Genomic DNA, 18808 nt, shown 5'->3' on the forward strand with positions numbered 1-18808 from the left:
GTCACAGAGAGACACAGAGGAGCGCAAGCAAGCCTGCGCTTCTCAGTGTCTGCGGAATTACAGGCTGGATGGCAGCGTTCTGCTGCGGTCCAGCCTGTTATCTCGATGTAGCAGAGCTGAAGCTGTCGTGGGAACCATGGAAAGGTAAGGATGAGGTTGCTTTATTATTTTTCTTTTATTGCAGGAGATCGTTGGCTTCAGCTGGAATGGGCGTGATGGTAAGTATGGTTTAATTTAGAACAATAAAGGAATGTGTCTTTATTTCAATTAAAGGACTTTATTCTGGGTGTTTGTGTTTTCTTTTAACTTTGACTATGGGGTTAGCAATGGGGGTGTCTTATAGACGCCTCTCCATTACTAACCTGGGCTTGATGTCAGCTGGCATTATAAGCTGACATCAACCCCAGCCCTATTACCCCAATGCCACCGCTACAGGGCAGTGGGAAGAGCGAGGCTAAGTGCCAGAATTGGCGCATCCTAAGGATGCGCCATTTCTGGGGCAGCTGACGGCTGGTGTTTCTAGCCTGGGAGGGGGCCAATATTCATGGAACCCTTCCTGGGCTATTAATATCAGCCCCCAGCTGTCTGCCTAGCCTTTGCTAGCTATTAAAATAGGGGGGACCCCACGTCATTTTTTTGGGGGGTCCCCCATTTTAATAGCTAGTAAAGGCTAGGTATTCCGCAGGGGGCTGATATTAGTAGCCTGGGAAGCTCCGTGGGTATTACCCCCTTCCCAGGCTTCAAACATCTGCCCCAGCCGTCTGGTTAACCTCCGCTAGAGCCTAAAATTATGGGGAACCCCACGCCAATTTTTTTTTAAATAAATCCTTTATTTTAACACTAAATGACAAGTACAGTAATCAACACTGTCACTGTACTTCATATATATGTGACTGACATGTTTCTATCTATCTAATCTATGTGTGATTCTCTATTCCTTCTATTCTAAATTGTCGGGTACAGATGCTGAATTGCCGGCCGGCTTTTTTAAAGAGACGGTGCATGAAAACACTATTATTTTTTTTTAATAAATCCTTTACACTAAATGACAAGTACAGTAAGCAACACTGTCATTGTACTTCATATATGTGTGACTGACATGTTTCTATCTATCTAATCTATGTGTGAAGCTCTATTCTGTCTGTTATAAATTGTCGGGTACAGATGCTGAATTGCCGGCCGGCTTTTTTAAAGAGACAGTGCATGAAAACACTATTATTTTTTTTAATAAATCCTTTATACTAAATGACAAGTACAGTAAGCAACACTGTCACTGTACTTCATATATATGTGACTGACATGTTTCTATCTACCTAATCTTTGTGTGATTCTCTATTCCTTCTATTCTAAATTGTTGGGTACAGATGCTGAATTTCCGGCTGGCTTTTTTAAAGAGACGGTGCATGAAAACACTATTATTTTTTTTAATAAATCCTTTACACTAAATGACAAGTACAGTAATCAACACTGTCACTGTACTTCATATATATGTGACTGACATGTTTCTATCTATCTAATCTATGTGTGAAGCTCTATTCTTTCTGTTCTAAATTGTCGGGTACAGATGCTGAATTGCCGGCCGGCTTTTTTAAAGAGACGGTGCATGAAAACACTATTATTTTTTTTAATAAATCCTTTACACTAAATGACAAGTACAGTAATCAACACTGTCACTGTACTTCATATATATGTGACTGACATGTTTCTATCTATCTAATCTATGTGTGATGCTCTATCTTTCTATTCTAAATTGTCGGGTACAGATGCTGAATTGCCGGCCGGCTTTTTTAAAGAGACGGTGCATGAAAACACTATTATTTTTTTTGATAAATCCTTTACACTAAATGACAAGTACAGTAAGCAACACTGTCACTGTGCTTCTTATATGTGTGACTGACATGTTTCTATCTATCTAATCTATGTGTGAAGCTCTATTCTTTCGGTTCTAAATTGTCGGGTACCGGTGTATGCCGCTGATGAATTGCCGGCTTTTCATGTTTCACTGTTGGCACTGTTCCCATCGATTTGGGCAATCACTGTAATGCCACAACCACCATGGCTGTGGCATTACAGTGAGTGGCAGACAATCCCTGCATGATTGGTGCTCTAAATAGCGCCAGACATGCAGGACACGCTTTTGGTGCACGAACAGTTATCGAACATAACCTCGAACAGCCGAATTTTTTGCAAATCGTTCGGGTTCGTCGAACAACTCGAACACCGCCCAAAACAGCTCGAATTTGAGATTGGCGAACAGTTCTTGTCGAACACCGCTCATCTCTACTGATGACACAAAGCTTGGAGGGATAGCTAATACTAGAGAAGAGAGAGAGAAGATTCAAAAAGATCTAAACAAACTGGAACTGTGGGCAGCAACTAACAGAATGTTTTTTTTAACAGGGAGAAATGCAAAATCCTAGATCTGGGCAAGAAAAATGAAAAAATCCATATACAGAATGGGAGGAATAGGGCTCAGCAACAGTACACGTGAGAAAGACTTGGGTTTACTAATAGATCAACAGACTGAACATAAGTGAACAGTGTGATGCAGCAGCAAAAAAGGCAAACACAGTTCTGGGTTGCATTAACAGAAGCAGGCTTGGACTGGCCCACAGGAGAACAGGAGAATCCTCCGGTGGGCCCCCTCTTAAATGAGCAGTACTTGGCACTATATACATGAATCTCTATGTATAGACAAAGGCGGCATTTTATTTATAAAACAATCTACCCAGTTAATTTTTATGAAAATTTGTGATTGATGATAATACCACATTTCCTTGTAGTTGAAAACTGGGCCCTGGAGTTGGTTACTGGTGGGCCCTTGGTACCCCAGTCCGATAGTGAACAGAAACATACAATCTAGATCACGTGAAGTAGTTATCCCCTTCTACTCCTATTTGGTCAGACCTCATCTGAAATACTGTGTACTGTTCTGGGTGCCACATTTTTATAAAGACATTGAAAAACTGGAGCAAGTTCAGACAAGAGCGACCAGAATGGTGACCAGTCTGCAAACAATGTCCTACGAGGAACGGTTAAAGGATCTGGTAATGTTTGCTTGCAAAAGAGAAGACTGAGAGGAGACTTAATAGCTGTCTACAAATATCTGAAGGACTGTGACACTGTAGAGGGATCAGCTTTAGGCTATGTGCCCACGATGCAGAAATGCTCAGGATTTTTTCCGGAGCATTTCTGCATCTCCCTGGCAGAAAAAAACGCATGCGGAATGTACATGCGGATTGTACATGCGTTTTCCTGCCAGTGACATGTGGAAATGGAGCGTTATTCACTGACATTTCCGCATGCGGATTGACAAGCGCTTTCCAAGCGATTAGCATCACTTGGAAAGTGCTTGTGACAACTAGGTCACACTATATAAATCCATGGAAACTGCATGGATTTATATAGTGTGACCCGAGAGAGTGGTTAAAAATAAAAAAATAAATGTATACTTGCCCTCCGATGGCCCCCGGTGTCCTGCTTACTCCGTTCTCCCTTGCCGGCAGCGGTGGATTGAAAGACCTGCCGCCGTCAGCGTCATGTGACCCGTCACATGACTCTGACGTCAGTGCAGGTCCTTTAATCCACTGCGAAGTGCCGGGAGGCAAGGAGGAGCGTAGCGCGGGCCGCCAGAAGGTAAATATCCATTTATTTTTTATTTTATTCTTTTTTTTACAGATTTTTTAATGGTACCTGGGTGTGGAGGAGAGTCTCCTCTCCTCTACACCCGGGTACCATCCGCACATTAGAACGCGCCAATTACGCAAGTACAGATGCAGTCTTGCGGAATTGGCGCGTTCTAATGGAAGTCAATGGCGGCGAAAACGCAGCACTTCCGCAAAATAATTGGTAGTGCTGCGTTTTTTTCCGCAATGATAATCCGCAGCGGAAATTTCCGCAGCATGTGCACAGCACGTGCGGATTATCATTGGGGAACATTGCCATGCGTTTTTAATGCGCTTCCGCAGCGTTTCTGCAGCTGCAAAAACGCTGCAGAAACTTATTAAAAACGCATCGTGAACACACAGCCTTATTCTCATTTGCACAAAGAAAGACTAGAAGCAAAGGGATGAAACTGAATGTTAGAAGATACAGATTAGATATTAGAAAAAACTTTTTAACAGTGAGGATGATTAATGAGTGGAACAGGCTCCAATTGTCCAAAAGGTTTTGTATGCTGAAGATTTAGGATTTCCCTTCATTGTAACTAATGAGCCCAGACGAACTTCTGAAAAACAACCCCATAGGGCTATCCTAACTTTACATGTGGCACAATGCATTTAGGTAGGTGATGTTCTTCTGGCAATTGCCAAACACAGACTTGTCCATCAGACTTTCAGATAGAGAAGCATGATCTGTCACTCCGCAGAACACATCAGCTCCAGAGTGCAGTGGTAGATTTTATTTATTTATTATTATAGCGCCATTTATTCCATGGCGCTTTACATGTGAAAAGGGGTATACATAGCAAATACAAGTACAATAATCTTGAACACAATGTGACAGCGACTGGTACAGGAGGAGCGAGGACCCTGCCCGCGAGGGCTCACAATCTACAAGGGATGGGTGAGGATACATTAGGTGAGGGTAGAGCTAGTCATGCAGCGGTGGTTACTGCAGGTTGTAGGCTTGTCGGAAGAGGTGGTAGATGGTTAACACCACTCCAACTGGCGCTTGGCAATGCGCTTGGTGATGTAAGTTTTGCATGCAGCTGCTCGACCATGAAGCTCCTGGTGTACAGTTTTTATGCTGATATTAAAAGGAACCTGTCAACTGAAAAAACGCCAATAACCTGCATATATTGGGTTAATTTGAAGTTTAATAGCGTTATTAGCCCGCCCAGAGCCTGCACTTAGCCAAATGTTACGTGGAGAAACTAAATTTTTCCCCCCGGCAGTGTTCCAGTTTCAGTAATGGGAGCGGCGCAGGTTCAGTCATCGCTCTGAGAATACAGATATTCTCATAGACTTACATTGAGCACTAGTGACTGTTACTTCTGACTTCTGATAAAGGGTGAAGATGGCGGCAGTTAAGTATAAGACTAGGGGCAGGGAGTTTAGATTAGTAACACAACTCCAGCCCTGAAATAAAAATTGCTGGAGTGGTGCTTTAAACTGAGAGGCTCCCTTTATCCATAACCAGTTCTTGAATGAAAAACAATCTTTGGCCATGACTATCATGATTTAGAAACGCCAACCATATTGCCTCCATCAGCTATGATGAGTGACAGTGAATAGTAATCAATTAGTTTTTTGGAATTATGACATGTCTGATATTTTTGATAAAAACATAAAAAGAGAGAAAGGATGTGTGCCCACGATGCGTATTTCATGCGTTTTTGGTGTGGAAATTTCCGCAGCGTAAACGCATGATAAACGCATGGTAAGCCTTCTGCCATGGTCCCCTATGCAATTCCGCACTTTCAATGCCCATGCTGCGGATTTTTCCGCAGCGTTTATGCTGCGCTCAAAAATCCCCAGCATGTCCATTAATTTTGCGGAAGCGCAGCGTTTTCGCCGCCATTGACTTGCATTAGATCGCGCCAATTCCGCAAGACTGCATTTGTACTTGCGTAATTGGCGCGTTCTAATGTTACCCGGGTGTAGAGGAGAGGAGAGTCTCCTCCACACCCAGGTACCATTAAAAAATCTGTAAAAAAAGAATAAAATAAAAAATAAATGTATACTTACCTTCTGGCGGCCCGCGCTGCGCTCCTCCTTGCTTCCCCGCACTTCACAGTGGATTGAAGGACCTGCGCTGACGTCAGAGTCATGTGACAGGTCACGCGACGCTGACGTCGGCAGGTCTTTCAATTCACCGCTGGCGGCAGCCAGGACCGAGCGAAACAAGCCATCGCGGGCCATCGGAAGGTAAGTATATATTTATTTTTTTATTTTTAACCACTCTCTCGGTCACACTATATAAATCCATGCCGTTTGCATGGATTTTTACAGTGTGACCTAGTTGTCACAAGCACATTCCAAGTGATGCTAATCGCTTGGAAAGCGCTTGTCAATCCGCATGCGGAAATGTCAGTGAATAACGCTCCATTTCCGCATGTCCCTGGCAGGAAAACGCATGTACAATCCGCATGTACAATCCGCATGCGTTTTTTTCTGCCAGGGAGATGCAGAAATGCTCAGGAAAAAATCCTGAGCATTTCTGCATCGTGGGCACATAGCCAAATAAAAACAAGACACTGCCCCCCATTCACCAATTTATTAGATAATAAAGGTCCCACGCAGGTCTGACGTAGTCCAGCGATTCCCACGACGATCACCTATTCCATTGTTAAAAGCCTATGGAGACTTGTTCTGAGGTTCCATAGGCTTTTAGCAGCAGCCAATGCTGGCTCACGCTGCGCTCTGCGAGACCCAGCGGCTCTGAAGAGGAGTGACGTCAGTAATGTTACCGCTCATCAGAATTTCCGAGTCTCACAGAGGGTAGCGTGATTCAGCAACTCTGATGAGCGTTATCATTATTGACGAGGGACAGAGTCTTGTTTGTATTTCTTTCTTTTTATATTATTCAGGTTTTAATTTGTGGACTATGTCAGATTCCCAGGACTATGTCGGACCTGTTTTTTTTTAATAAATTAGTGAACCAGGGAAAGTGTCGAGGAGTGTTTATTCAAATAAAGTATTTGCTTTTGTGTGTATGTTTTTTTATTTTTATTTTTTTATTACTGGGATAGTAATTGGGGGTGTCTGATAGACACTAGAGTTGAGCCACCCCCATAGTGTTCGGGTTCGGTTCGGTTCGTCGAACACCGGTATGTTGGCCGAACTGTTCGTCGAACTGTTCGTCGAACACCGTCGAACACCGTTAAAACCAATGGCAGGCAAACAAAAACACATAGAAACACATAGAAAACACCTTCAAAGGTGTCCAAAAGCTGACAAACTGCTCAGAAGACACAACTAATACATGGAAAAGTGACAAGTACATATAGTCATGCGAAAAGAAAAGAGGTGGAGGAGTAAAAGGAGGGGGAGACACAGATATAGGTATGTCATGCCCTTCTAAAATCAAGAAAGGCTGGAGTAAAAATCTAAAATCAGCCTACCAACACCCAGACGTCATGACAAGAAAATTAAAAAAAAGAAATATCTTTAGGTAGAATGGGGGTTCCATTCAGAACACTTTCCTTACAAGACGTAGTGGTATCCCCATTGTGAGTTGTGCCAAAAACGGAACCCAATACATTCAGACTAATCCACCATTTGTCATATCCAAGGGGCAGGTCAGTAAACGACAACATCGACGCGGAACCAAGTACAGTAGTATATACTGTACATCCTTTGACAAGGCAATCAGATGGATCAAGAAGTTGGGAAGGGTCACCCTAATGGCCAAAACAGACATTGATGCGGCGTTCCGGTTACTTACTACCTGTGCCTCCGAATAGTGTCCACCTATTGGGCTGCTTCTGGGAAGGAGAATACTATATAGATCGCTGTTTGCCCATGGGGTGGTCCAGATCCTGCTCACTATTTGAGGCGTTTAGTTGCTTCCTAGAATGGGTTGTAATGGACTTTTCTAAGGGGGCACATATTATCCATTACCTCGACAACTTCTTATGCCTGGGCCCAAAAGATTCGCCACAGTGTGAATACACGCGGTAGTCCACCTGTGAGAAGGAGAGAGCTGGAGGGAGAGTGGACACCACAGAGCCGAGGGGTTAGATGGAGAACGGAAGAAGGAAAGAGGGCGAGGGAGGTAAGGGAGTACAGTGGAAGGCCGACCTGAGCTCCCCCACATTCCTGCTGGGCGGGGATCAGCCCTGGGAAGAAAAGCCGCTTGTGCATCCCTTTGAGGTTACGGGAGCGAGCGGGCAGCGGGACTACGCTGGAGTGTGAAGCCGACACGGCCAGTCCGTTCCTGCCCGTGCGACATCCGTGTCGCCGGGTTTGTGCCAGAGCCACGGTGGACCCTGACGGCCAGCCCCCCTCTCCCAATACTGGTGCCTGTCCGCTGGTGGGTCGAGCCCCCCCGCGGTGGGGGGGAGTAACATCTGCAGAAGAAAGACCATCTTCCAGCCAAACTAAGATGTCTACTTCTTTTCGTGGACAATGTGATACGATCCCTTTATTCGGACACGCCCATCGCTACAAATTCCAGATGAGGCACAAAAACAGCAGGTGCTTCAACGGATATCAAGTGCTCCTTCAAGTGGGCTCTCCTCCACCTCAACTTCAACATCACAAATACTCCAGTCCTCAGAGGTGTCACCCCAATCGCACTTGCTTCCTCACAGCTCCCAAGTCCCCAGCTGCCGATCTGAGTATGGGGTAACACAGATGGTTGAGTCTGCTGAGCTGTTTACTCATACTATAGCCTGGGGAACGGAGGTCTGCTACAGAGCTTCTGTTAATCCAGACGAGGAAATGATCTGCACTGATGCCCAGAATCTTTATGAGTCGGATCCAGGACCAGATGAAGAAGGTTCTGAGCATAATGTAGACCCTCTTTCCCAAACTGTAACTCCTGTTGGTGGAGACAAAGATGAAGACGATGATGAGACTCAAATACCTGATTCGAGCGACAACTTGACTTTTCGGTCCGGCCAGGAAGAGGTTGGCTCTGAGGACGACGGGTGTGAGAACACACAGGGTGATGATGACGAGGTTGGAGATCCCACTTACTGTCAACCCACAGTCAGCCAGTTGATTTGGTCAGCAGAGGAGGTGGAGGAGGATGCTATTGACGACAAGGTTAGGTTGCGCCTTCCTGGACAGAGACGGAGTACTGGAAGCACGTCAACAACTGCATCCTCAATCACAACTCTGCCTCTGAACACAAGTCGTGGTGGCTCTTCAGGTCGCATGGGTTCTAAGCCTTGCATAGCCTGGGCATTTTTTCAGATGGATAAGGATGACCCAACTCGTGTTATCTGTAATATTTGTCACCAAAAGCTAAGTAGAGGCCAAAAAATCCATAGTTTTAGTACTTCATGCATGAACCGTCACATGGATATGAAGCATAAGTTGCAGTGGGAAGTAGAGATGAGCGTTGTTCTACTCGAACTGTTCGCCAATCTCAAATTCGAGCTGTTTTGGGCGGTGTTCGAGCCGTTCGGCGAACACGAACAATTTGATAAAAATTCGGCTGTTCGAGGTTATGTTCGATAAATGTTCGTGCACCAAAATCATAACTGGATTTTTTCTCAGTAATGATGAAAATTAATGTTAATACGCAGTTTGAGTGTACAGCGGGGTGGGGGGAGGGGCAGGGGATGGATCTCTGCAGGAACAATGAAGATCTCCATTTTTTTTTCTCTTTCCCGCATTTGCAGTGGGGAGGTGCAATCTGTCAGCCTATCAGCAGCGCACACACGGAGCGAAGTGCTTTTTTTCACACAAGCAAGGGCATGTGTCATTGGCAGTGTATGTCACATGTCCTTGCCCTATAAGACCAAGCCATTTTCCCCGTCGCCACCATTTTCTCACTGCTGCAGCTGCGTGTTAGACGGCACCGCTGTTGCTGTGTGCGCTATACCTTGTTAATTTCGAGCCAATTTTCGCACAAATATACAGATAGCTTGGGAGTAGGGAATAGTTGTGATTGCAGTCCTTTTAAGGACTAGGTTACAGCTTTTCCTACGACTTTTATCAGGGAGGTCTGTGCTCTTAAATAGATAGGTTGTGGGAGTAAAGACTAATTGTAATTGGAGTCCTTTTCAGGACTAGGTTACATCAGTTCCTATCAGTTTTTGTCAGGCAGGTCTGTGCCAGTGCTGTGCAAGTTTTTTTCACAGCATTTGGCTGAATCTAGCAAAGCTAATCCTTTTTGGCCTATTGCAGAGTGTGTTAGTCAGTGGAGTAGCCTATCTGTGTTGCAAGATATACCACCTGTGTATAGAATACCAATATTTTTACTGCACCTAGTGAAGTAAAATCTTTTAGGCATAGCATCATTCTATTAGTCCATTTATACTGACCTCCATCAGGTTGCAAATTAAAACTAATTTTTATCTGCATCTACAGTACCTCTGAAAAAATATTTGGGCTTCTAGCTGTGTGTGGGACTTGTTGTATTAGTCCATCTATACTGACCTCCATCAGGTTGCAAACTGAATATATTTTTTTCTGCATCTACCTCTGAAAAAATATTGGGCTTCTAGCTGTGTGTGGGACTTGTTGTATTAGTCCATCTATACTGACCTCCATCAGGTTGCAAACTGAATATATTTTTTTCTGCATCTACCTCTGAAAAAATATTGGGCTTCTAGCTGTGTGTGGGACTTGTTCTATTAGTCCATCTATACTGACCTCCATCAGGTTGCAAACTGAATATATTTTTTTCTGCATCTACCTCTGAAAAAATATTGGGCTTCTAGCTGTGTGTGGGTCTTGTTCTATTAATCCATCTATACTGACCTCCATCAGGTTGCAAACTGAATATAATTTTTTTCTGCATCTAGCTCTGAAAAAATATTTGGCCTTCTAGCAGTGTGTCGGACTTTCTCTATTAGTCCATCTATACTGACCTCCATCAGGTTGCAAATTAAAACTACTTTTTATCTGCATCTACAGTACCTCTGAAAAAATATTTGGGCTTCTAGCTGTGTGTGGGACTTGTTGTATTAGTCCATCTATACTGACCTCCATCAGGTTGCAAATTAAAACTAATTTTTATCTGCATCTACAGTACCTCTGAAAAAATATTTGGGCTTCTATCTGTGTGTGGGACTTGTTGTATTAGTCCATCTATACTGACCTCCATCAGGTTGCAAACTGAATATATTTTTTTCTGCATCTACCTCTGAAAAAATATTGGGCTTCTAGCTGTGTGTGGGACTTGTTGTATTAGTCCATCTATACTGACCTCCATCAGGTTGCAAACTGAATATATTTTTTTCTGCATCTACCTCTGAAAAAATATTGGGCTTCTAGCTGTGTGTGGGACTTGTTGTATTAGTCCATCTATACTGACCTCCATCAGGTTGCAAACTGAATATATTTTTTTCTGCATCTAACCCAGCCAATAGTTTTGGCCTAATACCACAGTTTGGCCACTCAGCTCTGCTCGGTTACTATCCATTGTTTTTTTGTGCAAACAACTCCAGAGTTGTGAATTAGTTAACCACCAAAATGAGTGGAAAAAGGCCTGCTGCTGGTGGAAAGGGGAATAGGCGTGTTGGGAAGGGGAAAAAAGGTTGTGTCCGTGGGGAGGTGTTAAAGCAACAGTAACATCTGCAGAAGAAAGACCATCTTCCAGCCAAACTAAAATGTCTACTTCTTTTAGCGGACAATGTGATAAGATCCCTTTCTTACGGCCACGCCAATCGCTACAAATTCCAGATGAGGCACAAAAACAGCAGGTGCTTCAACGGATATCAAGTGCTCCTTTAAGTGGGCTCTCCTCCACATCAACTTCAACATCACAAATACTCCAGTCCTCAAAGGTGTCACCCAAATCGCACTTGCTTCCTCACAGCTCCCAAATCTCCAGCTGCCCGTCTGAGTATGAGGTAGAACAGATGGTTGAGTCTGCAGAGCTGTTTACTCATACTATAGCCTGGGATTCAGAGGTCGACTCCAGCGCTTCTGTGAATCCAGACGAGGAAATGATCTGCACTGATGCCCAGAATCTTTATGAGTCGGATCCAGGACCAGACGCAGAAGGTTCTGACCATAATGTAGACCCTCATTCCCAAACTGTAACTCCTGTTGGTGGAGACAATGAGGAAGACGATGATAAGACTCAAATACCTGATTGGAGCGACAACTTTAGTTTTTTGTCAGGGCAGGAACAGGTTGGCTCTGAGGACGACGGGTGTGATAACACACAGGGTGATGATGATGAGGTTGGAGATCCCACTTACTGTCAACCCACAGTCAGCCAAGAGATGAGGTCAGCAGAGGAGGTGGAGGAAGATGCTAGTGACGACGAGGTCAGGTTGCGCCTTCCTGGACAGAGACGTAGTACTGGAAGCACGTCAACAACTGCATCCTCAAACACAACTCTGCCTCTCACCACAAGTCGTGGTGGCTCTTCAGGTCGCATGGGTGCTAAGCCTTGCATAGCCTGGGCATTTTTTCAGATCGATAAAGATGACCCAACTCGTGTTATCTGTAACATTTGTCAGCAAAAGCTAAGTAGAGGCCAAAAAATACATAGTTTGAGTACTTCATGCATGAACCGGCACATGGACATGAAGCATAAGTTGCAGTGGAAGCTCAGTGTGCTACAATGCGGCCTAGCCGGCCGGGCCAACCACCGTCTGCCATATCTTGTGCATCCGCGGCCTCTTCATCCTCTGTGACTGGGGGGACAGCAGTCACACCTGTTTTGGGGCGCAGACCTGCCACCTCTTTACCCGCAACAGCCAGCGTGATTGGCAGGTCATCATTTTCTTTGGAGTTGGTAACAGCAGCTGGTGTTGAGCGCTGTCCGACATCGATAGCACCACCTTTGGATGAAGGCAATCTAACATGTCCGCCTGCATCTTCCTCACAGACCGGCAGTTTGCCGGGGACACCCTTATCAACCCCGTCTAAGCACAATAGCCAGCCCTCGGTCCCTCAGATGTGGACAAGTAAAAGACCATTTCCTCCTAGCCATGAGAAAGCTAAGAGCTTGAATTTCACCATCTTCAAGCTCTTGGCTACAGAAATGCTGCCTTTCCGCCTGGTGGACACAGAGGATTTTCGAGACCTTATGTCCGTCGCAGTGCCCCAGTACCAGATGCCCAGTCGGCACTACTTCTCAAAGAAAGGTGTGCCTGCGCTCCACCAGCATGTCGCACACAACATCACCGCTTCTTTGAGAAACTCTGTGTGTGACAGGGTGCATTTCACCACAGACACTTGGACGAGTAGGCATGGACAGGGGCGTTACATGTCGCTGACTGGGCACTGGGTAACTATGGTGACAGCAGGACAAGGGGCTGCTGTCCAAGTCTTGCCGTCCCCACGAGTTGTGCGTCAATCCTCTTTATGTCAAAGTTCCTCCACTGCTTCTGCCTCCTCAACCTCCTCTCGGTCTTCCACCTGCACCCAAAGCCTGTCTGGTCATGCCACAAGCTTTCTAACTGCGCAGAAGGGATCCTGCACACCTCCTTACTATGCTGGCAGTAGGGCTCAACGTCATCAGGCGGTTTTTACATTGAAATGTCTGGGAAATGTGAGTCACACAGCTGAGGAGTTGTGGTCAGCTCTGGAGAACCAATTTCATGAATGGTTGTCTCCACTGGACCTGAAACCAGGGAAGGCCGTGTGCGACAATGCTGGAAACCTGGGTGCGGCCCTTCGCCGGGGCAATGTCACACACGTGCCTTGTATGGCTCACGTGTTGAACCTGGTTGTCCAGCAATTTTTAGCCCACTATCCCAGACTAGATGGCCTTCTGCAGAGGGCACGGTCGCTGTGTGCTCACTTCCGCCATTCGCATCCCGCAGCTCAGCGACTTACATCTCTACAGAAGTCGTTGGGCCTGCCACTTCACCGGCTAAAATGCGATGTGCCTACCCGGTGGAATTCAACTCTGCACATGTTGCAGCGACTGTGGCAGCACCGACAAGCCCTGGTGCAATACGTTCTGACGTATAGCCTGGGCCAACGAGATTCAGAGGTGGGGCAAATCAAGCTGGAGGAGTGGTCTCAGATCAGGGACCTATGCACCCTTCTGCACAGTTTTGAAATGGCGACGAAGATGTTTAGTGCTGACGATGCCATTATCAGCATGACTATTCCAGTGATTTACATGCTGGAGCACATGTTAAACAGAATTCGGAGTCAGGTGGTGGCACAAGAGGAGGTGGAGGAAGTAGAGGAGGAGGAGTTGTATGCGGAAGGGCTAACATCTGCAAGGTCCAGACGGTCGGCAGCACCAAGGCGGCAGGCATGTGAGGGTGGGGGAGATGGTTTTACCAGGGCGCATGGTAGCAGCCAAACTAGTGAGGAAGGTGCAGGAGCCCAGGAAGAAGTGGAGGACGAACTGATGGAAGACTCATCAGATGAGGGAGACCTTGATCACATTTCTGTTGTGCGAGGTTGGGGGGAGAGGACAGAGGAAGGAAGCATGATTGTTACCTCGCCACCAACACAACAGGGACTTGGTGCTCCTGGATGCGCAACACACATGAGTGCCTTCTTGCTGCACTACCTGCAACATGACCCTCGAATTGTGAGAATTAGAAATAATCCTGACTACTGGGTTGCCACACTGTTAGATCCCCGGTACAAAAGTAAATTTGCAGAAATTATTCCTGCCATAGAAAGGGATGCACGCATGCAGGAGTATCAGCAGAGACTGTTGCAGAATCTTACATGTGCTTTTCCACAAAATACCAGTGGTGCACGTAGTGAATCTCACAGTTACAACTTGCCAACCGTGGGACCGTCAAGTGTTCAGCACTCAAACCGTAACAGAACCACAGTATCTGGTGGTAACATCAATTTTGCGGAATCATTTCACCACTTTTTTAGCCCATCCTTTGCAAGGCCACAGGACACAAGAAGTCTGACACATAGTCAACGCCTAGAGACGATGGTACAGGAGTATCTCCAAGTAAACTTTGAAGCCACGACTGTGTCACTGGACCCTTGCTCTTTTTGGGCTTCCAATCTGGATAAATGGCCGGAGCTAGCCACTTACGCCTTGGAGATCTTGTCATGCCCCGCAGCCAGCGTTCTGTCTGAACGTGTGTTCAGCGCTGCTGGTGGTGTGCTGACAGATAAGCGCACGCGGCTCTCCACTGATAATGTAGACAGACTCACGTTCATAAAGATGAACAAATCATGGATCCGAAATGACTTTTCTACCCCTGTGTCATCCTGGGGAGAGTAAAAGCTTGATGATTGTTTAAAATCACCCTACCAACCGTTTTAAGCTTTCAAATTACTAATCATGTTTATCTGTATCTTGACTGGAAAATAATTTGGGCTTTGTAGCAGTGTGCAGCACTGATCCTATTAGGCCATCTATAATAAGCTCCACCAGATTTAAAATTAAAAATAATTTTTAGCTGCATCTAGCCCGGAAAATAATTTTGGGGCTCCGAGATGCGCAAGACACATAAGTGCCTTCTTGCTGCACTACCTGCAGCATGACCCTCATATTGTCAGAATTCGAAGTAATCATGACTACTGGGTTGCCACACTCTTAGATCCCCCAAACTTTTCGATCAACCTTTTCATTTTAATAAAGACCAAAAAAATGGTCATTTTTGAAATTATAAGCATTAGCAGGTTGTTAGAAACTGAAATCAAACAGTTTTCAACTCAAAACTTTATTCTAGGTGATGTTACATTTTCACATAGGACCCCTTGTTCGAAAGGAGCTTCTGAACTCTCTCGTCCATTGAATTTGTCAGGTTTTGGATGGTTTCTGCTTCAATTGTTTTGCATGAGGACAGAATACCCTCCCAGAGCTGTTGCTTAGATGTGAACTGCCTCCCGCCATCATAGACACTCCTTTTAATGATGCTCCAAAGGTTCTGAATGGGATAGAGGTCAGGGGAGCATGGGGGTCACACCATAAGTTTGTCCCCTTTTATGCCCATATCAGCCAGAGATGCAGATGTTTTATGTGCAGCATGAGATGGTGCATTATCATGCAGAAAAATGATCTTGCTGTGAAATACACGGTTCTTCTTCTTGAACCATGGCAGGAAGTGCTGTTTGAGAAAATCCACATACATTATGGAGTTCATCTTTAGCGCCTTCAGGGATCCTAAAGGGGCCGACAATCTCTCTCCCCATGATTCCAGCCCAAAACATTACTCCACCTCCTCCTTGTTGGCGCTGTAGCCGTGTTTGCGTGGGGTGTCCATCAACCAGCCATCCTCCACTCCATCCATCTGGACCATCGAGCGCTGCACGGCACTCATCCGTGAACAAAACAGTTTTGAAATCAGTCTTCATGTAATGTTTGGCCCACTGGAGCCGTTTCTGCTTGTGTGAAGTGGATAGAGGAGGTCGACAGGATGGCGTATGCACAGCTGCAAACCTCTGAAGGACCCTGCATCTTGTTGTTCGGGGGACGTTGGAGGCACAAGCAGCTTCAAAAACTTGTCTGCTGCTATGACAAGGCTTTTTTGCCGCTGCTCTTTCAAACTGATGTAATTGCCTGTAGGAAAGAGTCCTCAATTTGCCCTTATCAGCACGCACACGTGTGTACTGTGAATCAGCTACATACTTCTTGATTGCCAAGACACTTCATCCTGATCATCGCACAATGTTGATTGTAGTCATGCCTTGACCTAAACACTCCACAATTTGTTGCTTCTCAGCAGCCGACACATCCTTTTTCTTTCCCATTTTGGCAGAAAATGTAGGCTGCTGAATAATGTGAGAGAGCCTTCTTAAGTAGTCTTGCCTTTCATTGGACACACCTGCCAAACTAATTAGCACTGGTGTCTGCAATTGCTTACAGTGATATAAAGAGCCCTGACACACATCACCATCAATGAGTTTAACTGACAAACAAACAAATTCTTCCCTTATCACTCCTAAACACTTTTTGCATAATAATTTGGAACACAGTGTACATGTGCTTTTCCACAAAACACCAGTGGTTCACGTAGTGAATCTTACAGTTCTAACTTGCCAACCGTGGTCTGTATGGAGTTGTTCAATAAAGGGCCCAAAATTAAGATAACATAGATGGGAGAGGTCTCTATGAATAGGAATTCCTAAGTATTTAATACCCTGTGAGGGCCAGGCAAAGGGAAAGTTGGACTGGATGGAATCCTATATGGATTTGGGGAGGGAGACATCGAGGGCCTCAGACTTCGCTGCATTGATTTTAAAATTTGACCATGTAACAAAGTGATCTATTTCAGCCATAACAGCATGGATGGATATATGTGATTGAGTGATATATACTAGGACATCATCAGCAAATAGAGAGCACTTGTACTCGGTGCCTCCCACCTCAATCCACCTAATATTGGGGTTATGGCGAATTGATGAGAGCAGGTGCTCCGTCACTAGGATGTATAAGAGAGGGGACAGAGAACATCCCTGCCTTGTCCCATTGGTGATTGTGAAAGGTGATGAAAATGTTCTGACGCGCCCCCTGGGCCTTGGGACACCCGGAGCCGGACCCTTTTTGGTGGATGCTGGTGGTTGTAGTCTCCGTGGCGGCAACCCGGTTCCGTGGCTCAGGGCGGTCAAACCAGTGGCGGAACTATTTATGTGGTTTTGATGTTTAAATGTCCGACTACGCCACCCGTGGATTGCGGTCAGAGTGAACCGCCGCTCCAGGGCAGACCGCTGAGGCTGGTGTTGTGGGTGCAGCAGAGCGTAGCATAACTCCCCACGGGAGGAGTATAGCCTCAGAGCAGTGTATGCGGAGGATGGGGGTGATGGTGCAGGGCAGCAGCAGTAATGACACGGAGTCAGTGATGCAGTCCAGGGCCTTTACTCACAGTTCTTATTATCCAGACCACGTCTGCAGGTAACGGCTGCCCACGTCGTACTGTGCTCACCAGGTGAGGGGCTCAGACAACTCCCAGATAACTTTGGAGTGCTTCACAGGACCCCCTTTGTGTGTCCTTTGTCTGGCCTTTCTTACCAACACTTCTGTCCGGCTGCCTCGGGCCTCCTCTTGGTAAACTTGGCGCCAGTTTCCCTGACCCTATGTGGTGCCTTCCTAGCGGGTGTAGCGAGGGGCTGCGCCACATAAAATGTCACAGCCTCCTGTTTCTAGCTGAGGGTCGTTTCCTGCCTCCACTAGTTTCGGGGACCGGTCTCCCCCTTTGGCCTGACCCCTCCACGCAGGTGGATTCTGGCGTGCGGTGGCGACTCGCCCGTCCGCACCCCTGAGATCCCTTCGTTCCTCGTTCCTGGAGCCTTCTCCGCTCCTCTTCCTTCCTTCTCCCTCTTCCAGGCCTGGGCCTCTGTTACTAGGCCCGCCTCCGGAGCAGAGCTCATGCAGAGCCCCTGCTCCCTGCCACTTCTGCTCAGACTTCTCTGCACTGAACTAAGATGGTGCCCACCTTTTATACTCCCTTCTCAATGCACCCAGGAACTGCTTCCTCCCTGCTCCTGCACTACAGGGTTCCCCTTCCTCAGTGTTCCCTCCCCCCACTCCAGCCAGGGACAGGGACTGTCGTGCCCATCTCAGGGGCATATTGGTCGCCCTGCCCCACGGCAATGTGGTGTAATGCATGCAGGTGTCGGGTCCTGATCCACACTACATCCTTACCTGAGAGTGAGATATCACACCTCTGGGTGAGGTGCAATACCTCTGTAGCAAACGAGCCCTCAGGGTGCTACAGTTCCATTTATCTTCAGCCTAGGTGACGTATTGCGATACAGGGCCGTGATTTTGGCTATAAAAGGGTCCCCTAGACCCCTACCCCAAGCTTTTTAAGAGAATCATATATGGCGTGCCAGGAGACTCTATGGAATGCTTTCTCAGCATCCAACGAGAGTATCTAATTACAAATTTTTAACTGCATCTAGCCCAGGAAATACTTTGTGCCTAGTAGCAGGGTCTGCTAGTCAGCGGATTATCCCGGCTGTTAAGCAAGCTACACCACCTGTAGTTTGGACACTTCATTTTTTCAAAGGAAATGCTTCGGGACCACAGGATACTCAGTGAAGAGCATCAGGAGGCACCCCAAGGCATAGGGGCTGGGACTGGCAGTAGGATGCCTTGCGGTGGACAGTCGAGCTCGATCCTTATAAAAGCTTTTTAACTGCAGCAGCTTTAGTGGACGCTACTGGAGCTGGAATTACGCGGCTGCTGGCATGAGACTTGCCCTCCAATAGATCCTTGTAAATGGATTTAAAGTGTATTCATTCAAATTAGAGAGACAATTTAAATTAAAAAGCTTAGAGCTGCCTCCACCACA

Source organism: Phyllobates terribilis, unplaced genomic scaffold (genome assembly GCF_046119375.1).
Source record: "Phyllobates terribilis strain yellow unplaced genomic scaffold, ASM4611937v1 Scaffold_1__5_contigs__length_1240528914, whole genome shotgun sequence".
NCBI classification, from domain to species: Eukaryota; Metazoa; Chordata; class Amphibia; order Anura; family Dendrobatidae; genus Phyllobates; species Phyllobates terribilis.